Here is a 15,828-nt window from a genome sequence, read left to right as displayed (position 1 = left end):
ACTAGTTTTACTTGATCTTAGTGCTGCGTTCGATACTATAGATCACACAATACTCTTAGATCGACTACAAAATTATACTGGTGTTCAAGGACAAGCATTAAGCTGGTTTAGATCGTATTTATCTGACCGCTACCATTTTGTTTATTTAAATGGAGAAAAATAACTCCAGTAACTATCATAACTCCAGTAAACTATGGAGTGCCGCAGGGATCTGTGTTAGGCCCTCTATTATTCTCAATATATATGCTGCCACTTGGAAATATTATAAGGAAACATGGAATTAGTTTCCATTGTTATGCTGATGACACTCAAATCTATATTTCATCACGGCTGGATGAAAACGCTAAATTATCCAAATTGACAGATTGTGTTAAAGATATAAGATTTGGATGACGCGCAATTTTCTTTTGTTAAATCCAGACAAGACAGAGGTACTTATCATCGGTTCAAAAAACCACCCACAAATCCTCTCACAATACAACTTTAACATAGTAGGATGTCCTGTTACTTCATCCTCTACAGTAAAAGACCTGGGTGTTATATTAGACTGCAACCTGTCTTTTGAAAATCATATTTCATATGTTACAAGAACAGCCTTTTTCCACCTTAGAAACATTGCTAAGCTACGTAATATGCTATCTGTTTCTGATGCAGAAAAGTTAGTTCATGCATTCATGACATCGAGACTAGATTACTGTAATGCTTTATTAGCTGGTTGTCCTGCAACCTCAATAAACAAGATACAGTTAGTCCAAAATGCCGCCGCAAGAGTTCTAACTAGATCAAGAAAATATGATCATATAACACCAATTTTATCATCACTACATTGGTTACCTATAAAGTTCCGTATTAATTACAAGGTATTGCTACTGACTTATAAAGCCCTAAACGGCTTAGCTCCAGTTTATTTAACCAATCTTCTATCACCCTATAATCCATCGCACTCTTTAAGATCACTAAATTCGAGGCTTTTGGTCATACCTAGGATATCCAGATCCACCAAAGGAGGGAGAGCATTTTCACATTTAGCTCCAAAACTCTGGAATAGCCTTCCTGATACTGTTCGTTGCTCAGACTTGCTCTCCTAGTTTAAAAATAGATTAAAGACGCATCTCTTCAGCCAGGCATTCATATAATTCTTTTAATCTGACAGGTAAATCTGACCTCTAGCTCATAAACGCCAGAGGAGAACTGGCCCCCGACTGAGCCTGGGTTCTCCCAAGTTTTTTTTTTCTCCATTAGGTCACCTGATGAAGTTTTTCGGTTCCTTGCCACTGTTGCCTTTGGCTTGCTCAGTTGGGGATATTTGGGGATATTTAATTTAATTAATCAATCAACGATACTATTGATCAGCATTACCAAACGTGGACGTTCCACTAGAAACAAACATGGATGTATTGTTTTAATTTATTACTGTGAAGCTGCTTTGATACAACCTGTGTTGTGAAAAGCGCTATATAAATAAACTTGACTTGACTTGACTTTAAGAAGCACCCACTATGGCCAGTTGGACAAAAAAAATCAAGTTTAATTATCTATATACTAGGGGTGGAACGGTACACAGAAGTCATGGTTCGGTTCAGACATCACGGTTCGGTACGAGTTCAGTACAATGGAGGGAAAATCAAAACAAAAATGTAAAGGCATTTTTTTATTATTATTGTGCATGTCTCAGGCTGTAACACCAAAGGAAAATAAATGTCTTAAGTCTTGTATTTTTTAAATAAGTTTTATCAATAAAGTAAAGGCATAGAACCAGTTTATTTGTAGTGCATTGACAACAGTTTTAGATAATTAGTTTATTAATTAAATTAATAAAAAGACAAAAAGACCTTGAGATGTTTGGTAATTGTACCTGAATGAATTTAAAATTAATTTGCTATATTTCAGATCAATATATTTGTTTTGCTTAAAATTTTAATGAACACTAACTTTATTCTCATCTGAATTATAAATAATTTATTTCTGTCTAAAATAATACTACCTGTAACGTCTCAAGGTTGAAGACAAAAGACTTTTGTTCCAGGCAAAAGATCCAAAATACTCAATATTTATTTAAACTGAAGAATATACGAAATAGTGTGCGTGCACAGACAAAAGAGTGCTAACACAAACATTGACCGACAACAGAATGATGAACAGAGAGAACTTAAATACACAGACAGATGAACACAAGACAGGTGATGCAAATGATGATGATGAACAGGTGGGTAATGAAGGGAGTGAGTTCAGGTGTGGAAACAAAGAGGATTCTGGGAACTGTAGTGAAGACGAAGACAGAATGGTGAATGTGACACTACCATTAAAAACACATTTGATTTTCTTTTTTAATCAATGTAGAATGTGTAACTTAAAAATAAACAGAAATGAAAACCAATGCACAATGTTGTGTTTTATTGCGAGTGTACACAAATATAAGTACACACTTTGCAGTTTGAATGATGTCCTGTATGAACAAAATGAGAGTATGTTTTTATGTTTCCACTGTTCGATTGCGCCCACGCCTCTCTCTCTCTCTCTCTCTCTCTCACACACACACACACACACACGCACGCACGCACGCACGCACACACACACACGCACGCACACACAACATATTCCAGCATTGCAATCTTGACATCGTAGAGCTTCAGAGCTAAGATGGGGCTACAGATTAGGTGTCCCTAAAGAACCCGCGTATCTAACAGTACTCTAAACTTTAGGATTGCATAGATAGAATTGACAGCCTGTAACAACCTGGGAGTTTTGACTAGCCAGTAGGAAGTTTTAAAAACTCGTGGTGGATGTAATGGATTTGCTTTCTCGTCAGTTGTTTGACATGGATTTTAACCAGGGTTCAACAAAAGGTAGGCTCTAAATTACTACATTCCTGCTGCTGGTGTATAATGGGTGTGTTTTTGCGGCTCCAACCAACCAACTTGCGTAGTTTTCAGTCAGTGTACTGTCATTGGCAGGCGAGAGCTAGCCTATGAGAAGCATATTTTATTTCAGTTGTACATGTAGCCTTGTATTACGGGCTGTGAATTAAGATATCCTACAAGCCTGCTCTAATGCAGCGCTTGTTACTGGATAAGTTGTTGATTATGACTCGAAAAGTGTTTGTGTCTAGTTTGTGAAGTAGCATCGCTAGCTAAAGGCTACCGCTAGCTATTACTGGATTTTAAAGATTTTCTTTTTTTTATGCACCCGTGTGTCATTCTTACCTTGATCTTGGTGTTTACGTTTCAAAGCCTTCTCCACCATCATTTTCCACCGAGAGTATGCCATTCTTCAAACCTAGATGTCTAACAAAAGCAATCACTGTGAAACATGTACGTGTGTGTCTGAGGTGATTTTATTGCTACATCATAACCCCGTAACTCCAGCGTGGCAATACTTTGATGGTCGGTCAGAACAAGGCAGAGTGCCGTAACTTCAGGGCAGCGCACCCGTAACTTCATTCGAGTGTTCAGGAGCAGCAAGAAACGAAGGCATAAAGCCGTAACTGACTTCTACCATAGTTTCCCCTTGGCTTTTACGCCAAAGTTACGCCAAAAACATCAACTTATTCCCCCCAAAAAACAATCGAATTGAAACTTGATGTTTGTCTATATGATAAAACTTATGTTTATTGTCCTAAAAATTACAATAACTCATTTTCGCCAAAAATCGAAGTTTTCAATCGGACCTTTTGCCTTAGTGCGGCAGTGTGGTAAGTAGGATCAGTCAACAAACACGGTAAGTAAAGTCTTCTCCTGTTATTGTCACTTTTACTTTGTGTCACATGTATAGTATAGCCTTCTCTGTCAGTGGTGAGGGCTTTACATGTGATAAATGCAGGGAGATAGTCAGGCTGACAGAGAAGATTTCAGAACTAGAGACACGCATCCAAACTTTAATCAAGGATAGTAAGAGTGCAAGGGCATTAGATACTGCTTTGGGTGCGACTAGCTTAGTGAACTCTACATTTTTCGGGTCCCGTTTTTTGATTAGCTGATCTAACCACTGACTGATACAACAGCAGCAGTGCTGACCACGACACTTGAGAATGATCACCGACACCTGTCATCATCCAATCACAGCTTTTTTTAATCATTGTTTTGAGACAAATCATTGTTTGATTTGCGAACATAATCCTCTGCCGTCTGGTCGCTTCCGCTTCAAGCCGGACTTGTCTTGCGCAGTCGCGCTAACGGTAATTCCTTTTCATTGTCCATGTTTTGATTTCGGCAAATCAATTTTGGCGAATGCAAACAACGTGATTATTGTTCATGAGTCTAACATCCAGCCACGCAAGAAAACATGTAATCTACCTGAGGGAATAATATGCTCAAAAAACATTTCTGATTATTATCAATGTTTAAAAAAAGCTTTTAGAAAGTAAATAGAAAGCTTTTGTAACATTATAAATGTCTTTACTGTCACTTTTGATTAATGTAATGCATCCTTGCTGAATAAAAGTAGGCAATTACTTTCTTTATTTTTTTTCCAAAAAAATTATCTTACTAACCCCAAACGTTTGAACTTTAAGCCTATAGTGTATAATGTTAAAAAAGCTTTCTATTTTAGATAAATGCTGTTATTTTGAACGATGGTTGTTTGTAATGTGACATTTTTTTTTATGTATGACATTAAAATTATTTTTAGAATTAAATACATAAATAGGTTAAGCAATACAAATGTGTTTATGTCTGATAACCTTTTAAACACATATTTAACTGCAGACACTGAAATGACGTACACTGTGTGATACAGTACAAATATTTTGAGTGTCCCTCATTTTCCTTTAAAGAACCACGATTGTCCCGCATTTTCCTTTTCTGAAGTTGGCAACCCTATTTAACAGGTTCTCCCCACTCAGTGAAACACCCACTGATAATCCTGTTGAATGTGCCCTAGTTATTGGCGATTCTGTTACACGGAACGTGAAAATAGAGACACCAGCCACCATAGTCACATGTTTGCCAGGAGCCAGAGTGCCTGACATCAAAGCAAATTTAAAAAGTGCTGGCTAATGCTAATCGTAAATTCTCTAAGATTATTATTCACGTCGGCACTAATGATGTTCGACTTCGCCAGTCGGAGATAACTAAAATTAACGTTAAAGAGGTGTGTGAACTCGCAAGTATGATGTCAAGCACTGTAATTTGGGATTTGGGACTCAGGCCAGGAAGTAGACAGACTGGCTAAACCGACCGTCTGCTAGCTGTCTCACATCACAGAGGTCAGATAAATCCCATCACACAGACTCTTTCACCTAGATATCATCATATAGTGACTGTGTCTGTTCTCCGAATTAGGAAATACTTTTGTATTGATGTTCAACAAATAAAAAAGAGATATACAGGTGAACAAATGATAAAGCTCGGGTTGCCGAAGATTCTATATGGAAGTAAAATAATGTCAAATGTTTTTTAAATAAAAAAGCCTGTTGAATTGCACTACTTGAAAAAAAGAGGCATTGCATTAACCATGCTTGCATTTTAATGCATTGTATTTTTAGGGCTTGCATTTTTATGGGCTGAAATTCAACATGGTTGAATATTTAAGCTGTGAATATTTCAATTAAAAACATTTCAAACACATTTTGATTATTAAAAATTCAATAATCCATATTCACCTTTCATATTTCACTTCCAAAATATTCAAACTGTTTAAAAATACAACCTATAATATTCAACAGGCAATTTTCGGTCCATTTTATTTCGCTTTGCAAATTCGCTTCCACAAATTCAGTGGTTCAAATTCGACAGTAAATTCAACATTGACATCCAGGAACTGCAGGAAAAGCAGTAGATTGCCGAGCATACTCTCCATCTGCTGTTAGTCAACCTCACCAGCAGGTGGTGCAATAGCGCGTGTTGTTGACGAAGATCAGCAACAGTTAGAGCAAGTCATTCATTCATAAAACTCATTTACAGCAATGTAAGGCTGAGTCCCAATTCGCCTACTTATACTACGACCTAAAAGTATGTACTTTTTTTGTGAGGAAAAAGTACATACTTTTGAGTGTGTAGCAAAAGAGTATGCACGTTCTGGGACATACTTCGATGACGTCATGCAACGTGAACGAGAACGTGGTTGCCTAGTTACGCACACCGCGACTGTTAACAAAACATTTTACATTTCATTCATTCTTATATGTCCAATATAATTGTATTTACTATCCCTATCTTTTTTTCCTCATCGTTTTTTCCACAATACATTTTACAATGTGTTCTACCAAATGTAGGAGTGAAGCATAGGGAGTGAAGCATAGGGAGTAAAGGAGGGCTTCGTCGTAGATCAACCAAACGCAGGTCGTTTGTGAGGCGGCTGGTTCTGATGTTCATGTGCAATGTGTGTAACGAAAGCTACTTATTTTCTGAGTTAAAATATTTAAAGTTTATAGTATAACTATTGTTTAACGTATTTTATACTTAATTTTATACTTATGTATAATACTCAAAATACCCCGATGAAAATGAACCATGCTTTTACTATAGTAAAAGTGTAGTAACCATGTTTCTTTGGTTGGACTGATAAAGTTAACATTTTTAACAGTATTACTACAAATAAGTCCTCCATCTCACAGCCCCACCTCGGGTATCTCTGTGGTGCCTCTGGTCAGTCTGTGCTGAACTGCTTGAATACTGGAAAAAGCAGAACAGTGGTCCACTGAAACTTTTTCAGAGGCTCCTGGGGCATATGGCAGCCGTAGCACAGTAACGCCGCTCGGCTTGCTCCATATGAGACCGCTTGAGCACAGTCACCAAACCCTCAGCCCGTGATCAGACCTTCGTTTCTCCGGGCCATAGTGCCCCTAGAAAAAGTGTCCAACAACACCGGCTGGGGGGCCACGTATAACGGGCATGCAGTAACGTGGGATCTGAATGGGCCCCCAACTGTATTGGCACATCAACTGCCTCAAGCTGCTACCAGTACACTTTGCTTTGCTTCGCTGCTCGGCAAGTATGAACTGGTCCGTACAGACAACACTGCGATCGTTGCGCTACGCTTCCCTCGCATGCAGCAACTCGCCCGCCACCTCCTCCTATGGAGTCAGAAGCTTCTGAGGTCGCTTCATGCCACTTATATTCCCGGCCTGCTCAATCGTGCCGCCGACTAGCCCTCACAACACCCTGTGGCCCAGGGAGAGTGGAGACTCAATCCCCAGGCGGTCTAGCTGGTCTGGGACCACTTCGGGGCCGCACAGATAGATCTGTTTGCCTCTCCAGACTCGTCCCATTGCCTGTTGTTTTACTCCCTGACTGAGGAGACCCTCGGCATGGAGGCGCTGGCACACAGCTGGCCCCGGGGCCTCCACAACTATGCATTTCCCCCAGTGAGCCTTCTTGCACAGACACTGTGCAAAGTCAGGGAGGAAGAGGAGCAGGTCTTGCTAGTTGCCCCTTATTGGCCTAACTGGACCTAGTTCCCCGAACTAATGCTCTTCTCGACAGCCCCTCCCTGGCCCATTCCTCTGAGGGAGGACACCCTCTCGGTCAACGAATCGGGCCTGGAATTTTGGCCGGCTAACTCTCACGTTATCCTGAGACCTCTGCCTGGATATGTGCCCAAGGTTCCTACCACTCCCTTAAGGGACTAGATGGTGAACCTGCAAGAGCTGCCCCCAGAGGAGGCAGACCCAGCCCTGGCTTTTCTCTGTCCCGTCCGCTCCTTGCGATTATTTGTGGACAGAATGCAAAGCCTCTGGACCTCAGACCAGCTCTTTGTCTGTTACAGAGACCAGCAGAAGGGAAAGGCTGTCTCCAAGCAGAGGTTGGCCTCGCTGACAGATGTTTGTAGAGCTGCGGGCTGGGCAACACCAAATATGTTAGCTAGGTTCTATAGCCTACGTGTCGAGCTGGTTGCTTCCCGTGTGCTCCCTTTGCATAGAAGCCAGTTACACTGTTGCCTTGTTCAAATTGTCGGCTTGCTGCGCCATTCCCCTCCTATGGACTGGATACGTGTGCCATTCTTGCTTCAGTAGAGTTCCTCTTTTGCAGAACCCTGTTGAGTTCCTCCACACCCTTCGGCAACGGACGTGGCGGAGCATCCGATGTCAGGCCTAACACTCCATATGTTGTGATCCCTACGGCAATCCTATTGTATTCCGTGTATTCTTCCACGGTATGGCTCCCTGCGGCGAACCCTCAGTGACATTCCATATGTTGTACTGCCCGGTTCCATATGTGTAACCTCCACATGTATACCTCCCTACGGGCAGGATGTGGCTTCCGCAGCGTCTTCCTTTCCTCCGAAAGGGCACGCTTTCCCAGTGTTGTCCAAGTTTGACTGAGTGCGTCTTGTGGAACAGCAGTGACGGGCGCAAGTACGATGTCAAGCACTGTAATTTGCTCTGGCCCCTTTCCTGTTCGCAGGAGTGATGAGATAGTTAGTAGATTTTGTTCGCTTAACGGTTGGCTGTCTAAGTGGTGTCCGCAACATAATATAGAATTTATAGACAATTGGAAAAAATTTTTGGGCAAACCTGACCTGTTGAAAAGAGATGGTATTCATCCCTCCTGGGATGGTGCTGCTCTTCTCTCTAGTAATATGGCACATAGTCTTAGAGCTCAAACATGACAATCTGGGCCTCAGGTCAGGAAGCAGACAGACTGGCTTAACCGACTGTCTGCTAGCGGCCTCTCGTCACCAAAGTCAGATAAATCCTATCACATAGAGCCTCTTTCACCTAGCTATCATCATATAGAGACTGTGTCTGTTCCCCGAATTTGGAAATCCAAAAAACGTTTAAACCCATCTAAGGTTAAAAATTTAATTGATGTTCAACAAATAAAAAACAGCTATAATACAGATGAGCAAATGCTAAAGCTTGGGTTGCTGAATATTTGATTGCGTACTTCAAAAGCACTCATTGTTAATGATATGATTTCAGATAATAACCTAGATGTGCTGTGTTTGACAGAAACCTGGCTGAAACCAAACGATTACATTACTTTAAATGAGTCCACCCCGCAAGATTACTGTTATAAACATGAGCCTCGTCTGAAATGCAAAGGGGGAGGAGTTGCTGTAATCTATAGTAATATTTTCAAAACCACTAAGAAATCAAGTTTTAAATATAATTCTTTTGAAGTGTTAGTACTTAATGTAAAAATATATAGTATAAATGATAAATCACGTTTGAGATTTGTGCTGGCTACTGTATACAGGCCACCAAGGCACCATAAAGATTTTATCAAAGAATTTGCGGACTTTCTATCAGAATTAATATTGACTGCAGATAAAGTACTAATTGTTGGTGATTTTAATATACACATTGATAATGAAAAAGATGCATTGGGATTGGCATTTAAAGACATTGTAAACTCAATTGGAGTTAGACAACACGTGTCAGGACCTATTCATCGTCGTAATCATACTCTAGATCTAATATTATCACATGGAATAGATGTTGATGCCGTTGAAATTCTGCAGCAGAGCGATGACATCTCAGATCATTATCTAGTCTCGTGTAAACTTCATTTAGCCAAGGCTGCAAAGCCGTCTCCGTGTTTCAAATATGTAAGACCTATCACTTCTGCCACTAAAGATTGCTTTATTAATAATCTTCCTAATCAGTTTCACCATCTCAGCATCCCAGATAGCTTAGAAGAACTCGATATTGCAACAGAAACTTTTAACTCTCTCTTTTCCAGCACTTTAGACACAGTTGCTCCGTTGCGCTTAAAGAAGATTAAAGAAAATAGTCCAACGCCGTGGTACAACGAGCACACTCGGGGCCTTAAGAGAGCAGCCAGAAAAATGGAGCGCAACTGGAAGAAAACAAAATTAGAGGTATTTCGCATTTCATGGAAAGAGAGCTCGATTGCTTACAGAGAGGCCTTAAAAGCTGCTAGATCTGCTTATTTTTCAAACCTATTAGAAGAAAATAAACATAATCCTAGGTATTTATTTGAAACGGTGGCTAAACTAACGAAAAAGAAAGTGGATAAGATTGTTACTTATAAGATTGATAATATCAGGGAGAAAATTATAACTATGCAACCATCTACTACAGTATCGCATCAAGCAGTGCATTGTAGTCTCCCGGAGGAAAAATTTGATTCGTTCGTTGCTATAGGAAAGGAAGAATTTACTAAACTCGTTAAATCATCTAAATCGACAACATGTATGTTAGACCCTATACCGACTAGGCTACTGAAAGAGATGCTTCCAGGGGTCATAGATCCTCTTCTTAATATCATTAATTCATCTTTGTCTCTAGGATACGTACCAAAAACCTTTAAGCTGGCTATGATTAAACTGCTTGTTAAAAAAACGCAACTTACAGAATTCCTACAGAATTAGTCAATTACAGCATTCCTACAGAATTAGTCAATTACAGGCCGATCTCGAATCTACCTTTTCTGTCAAAGATATTAGAAAAAGCAGTATCTTCACAACTGTGTTCCTTTCTTGAAAGAAATGATATCTGCGAGGATTTTCAGTCAGGATTTAGACCGTACCATAGTACCGAGACAGCTCTCGTTAGAGTCACAAATGATTTGCTCTTATCATCCGATCGTGGTTGTGTCTCTCTATTAGTGTTACTCGATCTTAGTGCTGCATTTGATACTATCGACCACAACATTCTTTTAAATAGACTAGAAAATTATGTTGGCATTAGTGGAATTGCACTAGCATGGTTTAAATCATACTTATCTGACCGTTATCAGTTTGTAGCAATAAATGAAGAGATGTCTCATTGATCACAAGTTCAGTATGGCGTACCACAAGGCTCAGCACTAGGACCGCTGCTGTTCACTCTGTACATGCTACCATTAGGAGATATCATTAGGAAACATGGCATTAGCTTTCACTGTTATGCTGACGATACTCAGCTCTATATTTCTTCAAAACCTAACGAAACTTACCAATTCACAAAATTAACGGAATGCATAGCGGATATAAAAAATTGGATGACTCGTAATTTCCTACTTCTAAATTCTGAAAAAACAGAGTTTCTAATTATTGGACAAAAAACTTCCTCACGTAATAATCTAGAATACTGTCTAACACTTGATGGCTGCTCTGTTAAGTCTTCGTCGTCAGTTAGGAACCTGGGTGTGCTCTTTGATACCAATCTTTCATTTGAAAGTAACGTGTCCAGTATCTGTAAAACTGCATTTTTCCATCTTAAAAATATATCTAAATTACGTCATATGCTCTCATTAACAAATGCGGAACAATTAGTTCATGCGTTCATGACCTCAAGGCTAGATTATTGTAATGCTCTACTGGGTGGTTGTCCTGCACGCTTAATAAACAAACTACAGCTAGTTCAAAACGCAGCAGCTCGAGTTCTTACCAGAACCAGGAAGTATGACCTTATTAGCCCGGTTCTGTCAAAACTGCACTGGCTCCCTATTAAACATCGCATCAATTTTAAAATATTGCTGATCACGTACAAAGCACTAAATGGTTTAGCTCCGCAGTACTTGAGCGAGCTCTTAACGCATTATAGTCCTTCACGTCTATTGCGATCTCAAAATTCCGGCCAGTTGATAATACCTAGAATATCAAAATCGACTGCTGGCGGTAGATCCTTCTCCTATTTAGCACCAAAACTTTGGAACAGCCTTCCTACCATTGTCCGGGAAGCAGACACACTCTGTCAGTTCAAAGCTAGACTAAAAACACATCTCTTTGACCTAGCGTTCACATAATACATTATAGACTTCTATAATTCAATGTTAGGCTGCATAGATTAGGTCAGCTGGAACCGGGAACACTTACCATAAATCCTGATGTACTCGTTACATCATAAGAAGAATGGCATCTACGCTAATTTTAGTGTCTTTGTTTATCCCGAGGTTTTCCGCAGCCTGCGGATCCAGGCCGTATCCAGATCTGATGAAGGACCTTCGCCTGGACCCGATGACAACGCAGTGCTGAAGTGCCAACTAGTCTCTCCCTATGGAGGATTCCTTTACCACTCTACAGATAAAGCGTTGTCGGGAAACTCAATTCGCGTATCTACCCCGAATTGATAAAATAAAATAAAATTCTGTATCAAAAATTATAAGGAAACACCAGTACTTTGTTTAGGCTTGGTTTGTAGGGAATTACAACCTGTGTACATATATTCAAACGTACATAACTATAAAACAAATTCTTAATGCGCATGTGAACGCCATCAGCGTTTCTTACAGGTTCGCGTTTAAAGTCTATCTAGAGAGAATTGTGTCGTCTTAGCGGCCCCTAATTTAATAACAAATGATTGTTGCGATGGAAGCGAATCAATCATAACTAACCTTAGCTGGAAAATAACTTTACTAAAGAACCGCTATAAAGCCAAAACAATCTCTGTTACCATAAATTATACGTTTATCTATGTAAAGCTGCTTTGAAACAATCTACATTGTTAAAAGCGCTATATAAATGAAGATGACTTGACTTTTACCACCGAGGATACCGGCCTACCAACAGGGGGAGGACATCGAGAGTTATCTTCGACGATTCGAACGCCTGGCCAAGACTTGGGGTTGGCACGAGGTAGAGTGGAGCTATCGTCTGGTTCCACTGCTGACCGGGCAGGCATTGGAGGCGTACTTGGCAATGGATGAGGAGCAAGCAGGAGAGTATGCTGACCTGAAGGAGGCTCTCTTGGAGAAATTCAACATCTCGCCAGAGACCTACCGGCAGCGATTCCGGGCATCCACAATTCCTGTTGGAGAGACCCCAACGGAGACTTACAACCGTCTGAGGACCCTTTACTGCCGCTGGGTGAGACCTGATCTTCACACTAAGGAGAAAATCGGGGAGACCATCATCTTGGAGCAGTTGCTTCGCGTGCTTCCTTATGACAGCCGAACCTGGGTACTGGAACACGAACCGACAACAGGACTGGCAGCAGCGTAGTTGGCTCTTCAGTATGGGAATGCTCACGGCGGAGGTCCACGCTCTCAACCACTCAAAGGTACTGTGCAAAGTCCAGCTGGAAGCATTAACAGTGTACAAAGACCAAGATCTACAGTGAAACAAGAACTGGTGTGTTTCTACTGTCAACAGCAGGGGCATAAAGCATCAGTGTGTCCTATGCGAAAGGCAAAGTTGACAGGATTTTATTACGTCCCTAAAGAAGAGGACAAGAATAATGAATCTAGAGGGGAGAGTCAAGTTTTGTGTGATATAACTGTTGATGGACATTTGCTGAAAGCACTGTTGGACACGGGTAGTTCCCTGTCTCTCCTAAGGCAGGCTTTGTTTCAAATGTTGACTATGCAACCACCACAACTATCCAGTGTGTGCATGGGGATGTAAGGCAGTACCCCCGCGCAGAGGTAGTTGTGTGTGCCCAAGAACAGTCATTTCTGATGAATGTTGTTATTGTTGATGATTTGCCTGCGGATATGATTTTAGGAAGAGACTTACCCATACAATATGAATTACTACAAGTCACCATGAACCCCGAGTCTGTTTTTACCTCTGCCACTGTACATAAATCCTGTCCTGCTGTTACCAGGGCTCAAGCTAGAGCAGGTCTGCAGCCACTGCCAGACTTGCACAGTAGTCTGCTGCAGGGTGGGACCAAGGGCCCAAGAAAACCACGCCGACAACAGCGGTATGAGAAGTATCTGGGTACTCCAGTCCCTGAGGCCTCAGTGGATGGCCTCAAAGCTGATGGCTGGAGGATCCCAGAGAACATTGGGGAATTACAAAGGAGAGATGAGTCGTTGAAGTCATTGTTTAAAAAAACTGCTAGTAGAAAAGTGTCAAATCTGTGTGATGAACAGTATGTGATTGTGAATGATGTGTTGTACTTGCAGGCCAATGATGTTACTCATTTAATTGTCCCAAAATGTTGTAGACCCCTTGTCTTGCACCTTGCACACACTGTTCCATGGGCTGGTCATTTAGGACAGCAGAAAACATACACTCGCATCAGTTCACGTTTTCATTGGCCTTCACTTTACACTGACGTACAGACATACTTCAACACATGTGCAACATGTCAGAAAACCAGTGCTGTGTCCCAGCGGGGCCGAGCACCCTTATACCCTCTCCCTGTTATCTCTACTCCCTTCAGGCGCATCGCCATGGATATTGTGGGACCACTTGAGAGGAGCAGTGCGGGACACCTATACATCCTGGTCATATGTGACTACGCGACCAGATACCCTGAAGCTTTCCCACTCCAGTCCATTACCACCCCAAAGATCATCCAAGCCCTTGTGCAGCTGTTCTCCAGGGTGGGAATCCCTGAGGAGATCCTAACTGATCAAGGTACAAACTTTACATCACGACTAATGGGGTAGCTTCACAGCCAGTTGGGTATCACAGCCATCAGAACAAGTGCATACCATCCGCAGACGGACGGCTTTGGTGGAGAGATTCAACCAGACACTGAACAATATGCTACGGAAGTTTGTGTCAGACACGGGACGGGACTGGGATAAATGGCTCCCATTCCTGCTGTTTGCTTACCGAGAAGTACCTCACGCTTCAACCAGGTTCTCCCCTTTCGAACTCCTATACGGCTGGCAAGTTCAAGGACCCCTGGACCTGATACGGAAGAGCTGGGAACATCCTGCTTGCAGAGAAGAGGAGAAGGGTATCATTCAGTATGTGCTGGAGATGAGGGACCGGCTTGAACGTTATCAAGAACAAGCAAGAGAGAACCTGAAAGAAGCTCAGGTAGCTCAGAAAACATGGTACGACCAGAATGCGAGAGAGAGACAGCTACAGCCAGGGCAGAAGGTACTACTACTGCTGCCAACGTCGACCAACAAGCTGCTGGCCAAATGGCAAGGGCCGTACACCGTAGTGAGGAAGATGGGACCGGTGACCTACGAGATCCACCATCCAGATAAGGGTAAAGTCAAGCAGACATATCACATCAACCTGCTCAAAGAATGGAAGGAGCCATCTGTAAAGCAAGGGACGGCGATGATGGTGAGGGAAGTAACGGAGGTGACTGATGAGGAACCAGAATCCGAAGCAAAAGCACAGAGAGAACCAGCTGAGGTGAACCTGGAGCACCTGAAGGACCCCAACAGGGTTCAGTTGCAATGCCTTCTGGAACAGTTCCCTGCTTTGTTCCACCAGCGGCCGGGGAGAACAGAGCTAATTCGCCACACAATCCACCTCACTGATCCAATGCCTTCAAGACAGCGACCATACAGAGTGCCGGAAAGGCTAGTGGATTCATTGAAGGAGGAAGTAAAGACTATGCCCGAAATGGGAGTGATTGAGCCATCAAGAAGCGAGTGGAGCAGTCCCGTGGTCATTGTCCCAAAGAAAGACGGAACGCTACGGGTCTGCATAGACTTCCGCAAGCTAAATGCACAGTCCCGTTTCGATGCTTATCCCATGCCGCGAATAGATGACTTGCTGGAGAGAATCGGACAGGCCCGATACATTACCACGCTGGACCTGTGCAAGGGGTACTGGCAGGTGCCCCTTGACAACGAATCCAGACAATACACAGCGTTCAGAACACCGATGGGGCTATACCATTTTACGGTTCTTCCCTTTGGCTTACATGGGGCACCTGCCACATTTCAAAGACTGATGGATCAAGTGCATCAGGGATGTGACGGGTGGGCAGCTGCTTACTTGGATGACGTTGTGATATTCAGTAACGCCTGGGAGGAACATCTGGAACACCTGAAAGATACCCTGAGACAAATCCAAGAGGCAGGACTCACCCTCAATGTCAGGAAATGTGAGTGGGCAAGGCAGGAGACCAGTTACCTGGGGTATCACCTGGGCAATGGCAAACTGAGACCCCAGGTGGACAAAGTGGAAGCTATCCGAAGGAGCCCAAGGCCTAAGACAAAGAAGGAGATGCGATCCTTTCTAGGCCTGGTGGGCTGGTATAGGAGGTTCATCCCTAACTTTGCATCCATCGCTACACCA

The sequence above is a fragment of the Scardinius erythrophthalmus genome, assembly GCF_964197995.2.
Source record: "Scardinius erythrophthalmus genome assembly, chromosome: 10".
Classification (NCBI taxonomy): Eukaryota; Metazoa; Chordata; class Actinopteri; order Cypriniformes; family Leuciscidae; genus Scardinius; species Scardinius erythrophthalmus.
This window is presented reverse-complemented; position numbering follows the sequence as displayed.